This window comes from Gouania willdenowi, chromosome 17 (genome assembly GCF_900634775.1).
Source record: "Gouania willdenowi chromosome 17, fGouWil2.1, whole genome shotgun sequence".
Taxonomy (NCBI): Eukaryota; Metazoa; Chordata; class Actinopteri; order Blenniiformes; family Gobiesocidae; genus Gouania; species Gouania willdenowi.
The window spans coordinates 34,225,354-34,232,533 of NC_041060.1; the positions used below are offsets into that span (position 1 = coordinate 34,225,354).

Here is a 7,180-nt window from a genome sequence, read left to right on the forward strand (position 1 = left end):
TATAGAGGTATAAATACTAGATAGATATATAGAGATATAAATACTAGATAGATATACAGTAAATAGATAGATATAAATACTAGATAGATATATAGAGATATAAATACTAGATAGATATACAGTAAATAGATAGATATATAGAGATATAAATACTAGATAGATATATAGATATACAGTAAATAGATAGATATATAGAGATATAAATACTAGATAGAGATATAAATACTAGATAGATATATAGAGATATAAATACTAGATAGATATATAGAGATATAAATACTAGATAGATATATAGATATACAGTAAATAGATAGATATATAGAGATATAAATACTAGATAGATATATAGAGATATAAATACTAGATAGATATATAGAGATATAAATACTAGATAGATATATAGATATACAGTAAATAGATAGATATATAGAGATATAAATATTAGATAGATATATAGATATACAGTAAATAGATAGATATATAGAGATATAAATACTAGATAGATATATAGAGGTATAAATACTAGATAGATATATAGAGATATAAATACTAGATAGATATATAGAGATATAAATATTAGATAGATATATAGATATACAGTAAATAGATAGATATATAGAGATATAACTACTAGATAGATATATAGAGATATAAATACTAGATAGATATATAGATATACAGTAAATAGATAGATATATAGAGATATAAATACTAGATAGATATATAGAGATATAAATACTAGATAGATATATAGAGGTATAAATACTAGATAGATATATAGAATATAGAGATATAAATATTAGATACGATATATAGATATACAGTAATAGATAGATATATAGAGATATAACTACTAGATAGATATATAGAGATATAAATACTAGATAGATATATAGATATACAGTAAATAGATAGATATATAGAGATATAAATACTAGATAGATATATAGAGGTATAAATACTAGATAGATATATAGATATACAGTAAATAGATAGATATATAGAGGTATAAATACTAGATAGATATATAGAGATATAAATACTAGATAGATATATAGAGATATAAATACTAGATAGATATATAGAGATATAAATCACAGCCACTACAGGGAGCACCAAGTAGTGGCAGTACTTTTTCCCCCTCTTCCTTTTTTTTCCTTCCCCTCCCTTCTCCTTAGGTGGGCGTTTACCTTGGCTGCTGCAGATCCTTAATCAGTGGATGAGACACACCTGGGAGTGAGCTGCAGCAGGAGTCATTGGTCCTCACATTAAAGCTGCAGGCAGTGTGTTTTCTGTTAACAACTATAGAGTCAGTACGATTGCTGTTCTGCCGCTTTCTGCTGCCAGCCTCTCACCTCATTCTCTGTGTCTCCAGTTTTGTTTCTCCACCCACTTGCTTGGAAACTGCAAGATCTTCTGCCAGAGTAACCACTGCTTCAAATCTCCCAGGATCAACTCCACCATCTGCCTCTGCTTCTCCTCTGGACTGGATTTCCTCACACGGCTCTGCTCAGCCATCATCCTCCACTTCCTCAGTCAGCCTGTTTCCTGATCTTCTGTCACCATCTCTCCATCACCCAAACCGCCAGCTTTATTCCCCAGTTCTGTTTGTGTTTATATGTGAGTTGAATTAAATACTGCAAAGGATCATTGGTTGTCGTGTCTTGTTGTCCTGCACTTGAGCCTCTGAATACCGGCCGTGACACTGTTGCTCACATTCACACAAACAGAGCAGGATCTACCCCCACAATTGCAGTGTCATCAGAGAACTTCTGCATGTGTCAGAGTTGTAACTAAAGTCAGCAGTGTAGAGGGTGAAGAGGAGGGGGTAGAGCACAGTACCCTGAGGTGCTGCAGGTCAATGTTGAGGACCTACTGGAGAAGGCTGGGATGGATTGTATTAAAAGCACTGGAAAAATGGAAGAATAGCATCCTCACAATGGAGTGTCCCCCTCCCACCCCGTCCCCCACCCCACCCACATCCAGGTATGTGAGGCCGCGGTGAAGAAGATAGAGGACTGCATCCTCAACCCCCACCTTCTCCTGGTAGAGCAATTGGAGGGGGTCCCTCACCGTCTCCCCTACAGAAACCACAGCTTACTTTATTAATAATAAAATCACATTGTTAGTGAGATAATTGTGTGCATTCTTTCTGTTCCCACTCCAGTTCAGAGTTTCTTTTCTACCATTACAATACATGTAAAACCATGTTTATTTATTTATTCCATGCTGACTAGGAGTGTGAAAAAAAATCACGATGTATCGCAATTTTTTTTGGATGCTGATTTTAAATAGATTTTTTTTTATTTAAAAAAATTATTTATTTATTGTTCCTGATAATTAATTAATATTTTTGTGTATTTGTGCAATATTTCAGTGGTTACAATGTTTTCAATGGTTACGTAATGTACTTTATTTTAATATAAATATTACAGTCTGTAATATTTATATAAACACAGACATTTTATTTTTATATAATCTGTTCAGATCAGTGTTTAAACTGATTCAATAGGATTATTTATTTTTTCTTATTTTTGTGCATTATCAGTAACTCAAGGTGATTAATCAATAATGTTCTCACTTACAGTTGTTACAATCATTATGTTGTCATGGTTACTTTGAGACTTCTACACAGTAGTTTCAGTGAAAATAAACTTGTTGCACTTTATTTTATGATGTCACTGTAACACTGTATTTTTTTTTTTTTTTCAGTGAAAATGTGCAAAATCACTAATAATAAATAATAAATAGGATGTTTTGAAGCAAATAGTTTTGACTCACTGTGTTCTCTGAATGATCAATATCTTCTGATGAACATTTACAACAACTTGATTTTTAATTTTGATATTAACTGGGTAGAATATCATGATAATATCGTATCGTATTCCAACATCGTTGCAAATACTCACCTCTAGTCAACAACATGGTTTGTAATTTACAGTGTTTCCCCAAACTGTTCACAGTCCCGTACCCCTCCAGACATTTAACCTGAATCCATGTACCCCCCACCACTGCACACTTAGAATACATAATGGAATGCAGTGTTTTTTAACCTTGGGGTCATGACCCCATGTGGGGTCGCCTGGAATTCAAATGGGGTCCCCTGAAAAGTCTAATAATTTATAATAATAGAAAATGTGTTGTTTTTAAGATTTTGTAATCTTTATTTATTTTTTCAAATTATAACACCATATACAAAACAATCTTAAACAACTGTGTTCTATACTTTCACTTTCTCAAATAAAAATCTATTAGAAATAAAATAAGTAAAGAAAATAGCATAAACGGTATAAGGATATCTGAGCTGGTGCATCTTGTCACTTTGTGACATGATATTGCTGTTTAAAAGCTGCTGTCAATGGAATATAGAGCAGTAGAAACATGCTCTGGAAGAAGTCACTTATTGTGTCTAATCTGATAATTACATGAGGAGAGCTGTTATTAATTTCTAAATCTAATGTGCCAATGGCATAGTAGTGAAAAGGGAATTTTAAATTAAATGAGTGTTGTTAGGGCAAAATTAGTTCATTATGTTATTCATATTGTCGTGGTTTCCCAGGTGATGATGTGGAGGATGAAAAAGATGTAATGTGGAAAAAAAGGTCGTCGACAAAACTGTCTCACATAATAATACAAAGTTTATTAACACAAGCAGAATCAAAAGAACAGGGCTGAGACAGAAGCCCTGTGAGAGCAGCCGGGGTCAGATTTACTCTGAAGAATCCCAGACAAAAAAGGCATAAATGATATGACAGGAAACCGGAGACCAACGGGAGGAGTTTAAGGCTTTAGCCTTAGAACAAAGAAACTTCAGGGTTCACAAGTTAATCAACGTTCCAACAGCTGAGCTACAGAGAAAACTTACTGGGGTTGTAAACCTCATATGTTTAAAGCATCTGTTGAAGTCTTATACTCAGCTTGAAGAGAAGAGGTATATTGCATAGAATGAATAACATCTGTAGGAGGATAAAGGTAGTTGATAATGGTTTATATGAATGAGAATATTAATTATGATTAAAAATAACATTCTGTTGGTTCTTGAATTATCTGTAGAGTGGCATAGGACAGACAATATTTGCAATCTAGATTTCTGCAGGAACCATTCCAATAATCCTTCTTTTGTGACTTTTCAAACAAGTACATATTCTTTGTTCTCATCTGAGAGGGAAACAAACAGCTGGTATTTGTCCGACATCCTGAGTGACCTCTAGTTTGGGTTCTGGGGGTAATAAAATCTGCAGGGAGTCGGAGCCCAGAGTTTGAAAACTTAGCATGTAAACATTGACTGGTTGTTTCCTTTTGATCGTAGTGTAACAGAGAGGTGAGAACAGGAACGAACCTGTTCTTGGATTCTACTGTTCCTCTGTTTGGCCAGGAAGGGGAAGGGGTCCCCCCTTGGTCCACATTTGCATTTCACAGAGGGAGACAGACCTTCTGACCTCAATGCTGAGACTAGTATCTGAGTCAAAGTTCAACTTAGATGATATAGGGTTAGGTTTTACCCTTTAAAGATTTTTTGGGTAAGCGCGGTACCGGTCTCCAAGTCAGAAATGCTGAGTTAGCTGCTAAAGCTAATGCTGCACACACGCTAAAAATTCAGGTTTAACTCCTGACAATTGAACTATCGCACGAGAACTGAACGAGAGCCAGATTTCGGAGAGTGTGAAAAGGCTACACTAATAAAACACTAAGGCCCTATTATACAGATCTAGATTATTATCCATCCATCCATACATCCATCCATCCATCCATCCATCCATCCATCCATCCATCCATACATCCATCCATCCATCCATTTTCTTCTGCTTTTATCCGGGGCTGGGTCGCGGAGGCAGCAGTCTCAGCAGAGATGCCCAGACCTCCCGATCCACGCACGACCCCGAGGCGACACCAGGCCAGCTCAGAGACATAGTCCCTCCAGCATGTCCTGGGCCTTCCATGAGGCCTCTTCCCAGTAGGACATGCCTGAAACACCTCCCGAGGGAGGCGACCAGGAAGCATCCGAAACAGATGCCTGAGCCCGAGCTGGCTGCTTTCAACGTGAAGGAGCAGCGACTCTACTCCGAGCTCCTCCCGAGTGACTGAGCTTCTCACCCTATCTCGAAGGGTGCGCCCAGCCACCCTGCGAAGGAAACTCATTCATCAATTACAGTAATTGTAGCAATTGTCAGAGCAGCAGAGCAGTCACATACAAACAACACACACAGTGGTCAGTAAATGAATTTAACAATTTAATCACAGAGGGCACAAAAGAATTGGAAAACCGATTTGTTTTCCGTGCCGAGACGACGTTAAAACGACGCCCTGCAGCAACAAGACAAACTGCAAAAACAGAGGATGTTGGGGCGGAGCCAGGATACATTTGGCTTTTTTCAGCACTTGCTCCTCCCACAAAGAATGGAGGTCCCTCATTCTGACCCCAGACATTTTGGAGCTTATTTTTATCCTTCACTGACAAGCCTTGGAACCAAGAAATAAAGAAAAAGTGAGGAGGCGTTCAATAAATGAACAATAAAAGTTATTAAGAACGGTTTTGTTTACGTTGAATGAGTTGAATTTCCTCAGCAGAAATCTTCTTTGCTGCCCTCGTTTTACAATCAGTGTTCAGGTCAAACTACAAGATATTTATAGCTGTCAACAATCTCAACATTCTCACCCTGAATGACACTAACATGTTTGGGACAACACATCTGAAATCAATGGCCATATATTTGGTTTTAGCAACGTTCAGATCCAGATAATGATCCTCACACCATGTGATAAATTGTGCCAGCGCAGGCTCGTGGCTCGTCTCTGATCCTGAAAACCTGTGTCGTCAGGACTTCATCACAAAGCTGTTTTCCTCTGAAGATCTACAGCTGTAGAGGAGAAAACACATCCCTGAGCTGATCCAGTGTTGGAGGAGGATGGACGAGACATTTTTCTATTTCCAAAAACACATTGCTGGACCCAATATGAATCTGTGATAACCACATTTATTTATTCATCTGAATAATATCCACTGTTATCCAGGAACGTTTACTAATATTTGGGCCATAGTATAAAGTCACTTTAAAGATGGAAATCCTTGTTTTAATCAGAAATAAAATGGGTTCAATAATGGGCATGACAAATGGTGAATGTGGTTAAATTGGTTAAAAAAAATAATTATGAAATACGGTGAAAAAAAGTTAAAATTGACAATAATGGGTCAACACGTGTGACATTAGGTGAAAAGGGTTTATATGTGCTGAACATGTCTTGACAGTGGAAAAAATGTGCAGAAAAAGCACTGGAATTTGATGTAGAAGTGGGAGAAATAAGAGTAATGGATGCATTAAAATGAGCAAAAATATGGCAAGAAAAAGTGAAGAAAAAAGGTTAAAATATGGAAAGTTTGGCTTTGGTCACTAACGACTTCATCTACTGTTATGCTGAGCTCAGCGCCTGGCTCTAATTATAATAAAGGGTTTAGATTAAAGAGGGCAGAAAGAAAGTCAACACTGTGTGTTTTGTGGGTCGCTTCATATTTTTCCCTCTCATTTTGTGTATTTAATAAATACACAATATTTGTTATTTAATGTGTTATTGAAGTAATTTTGTGTATTTATGTTGTAATTTGGGGCTTTTTGAGTCATTTTTGTGTATTTTATCATCATTTTGTGGCATCTTTGTTGAAGGTTTGCATTTTTCAAATCATTTTTGTTGCTGTTTTGTTTTTAGAGATATGTTTGTGTTTATGTGGTTTTGTTTAAATTTTTTGTGTTTTTGGATAAATTGTCTTTTTTCTGTTTATTGAAGTTATTTTGTGTATTTTTCTTGTCAGTTTGTTCATTTTTGTGTTTTTATATTGTATCTTTTTGTGTTTTTGTTGTAATTTTGTGAATTTTTCTCACTTGTGTTTTTTGGAGTCATTACGGATTTTGTTGTCGTTTATTTTTCTTTCAGTTATTTATGAGCACATTTGGTTTTGTGTTTATGTTGTCCTTTTTGTGTATTTCTCTGTCATTTTGATGTCCCTTCATGAATTTTTCATCACTTTGTGTATTTCTGTTGTCATTTTATGGATTTACAGTATATTGTATCTTTTTCTGTGTTTTTTGTCAGTTTATTTGGTTTTGTTGGCATATTGTTTTATTAAAATTCATACTGTACTTTTTTCTGTATCTTGGTAGTCATTTTGTGTGTTTTTTCTCTCTCA

General features: G+C 35.6%; 1 long non-coding RNA gene across 1 annotated transcript; it reads left to right on the forward strand.

Moving 5' to 3' along the window:
* Positions 1 to 964: 964 nt before the first annotated feature.
* LOC114479373 (uncharacterized) lies at positions 965 to 1,650 on the forward strand. Its single transcript, XR_003675978.1, has 2 exons — positions 965 to 1,283; positions 1,376 to 1,650. It is a non-coding gene; the product is annotated as an uncharacterized LOC114479373 (long non-coding RNA).
* The last annotated feature ends 5,530 nt before the right edge of the window (positions 1,651 to 7,180 follow it).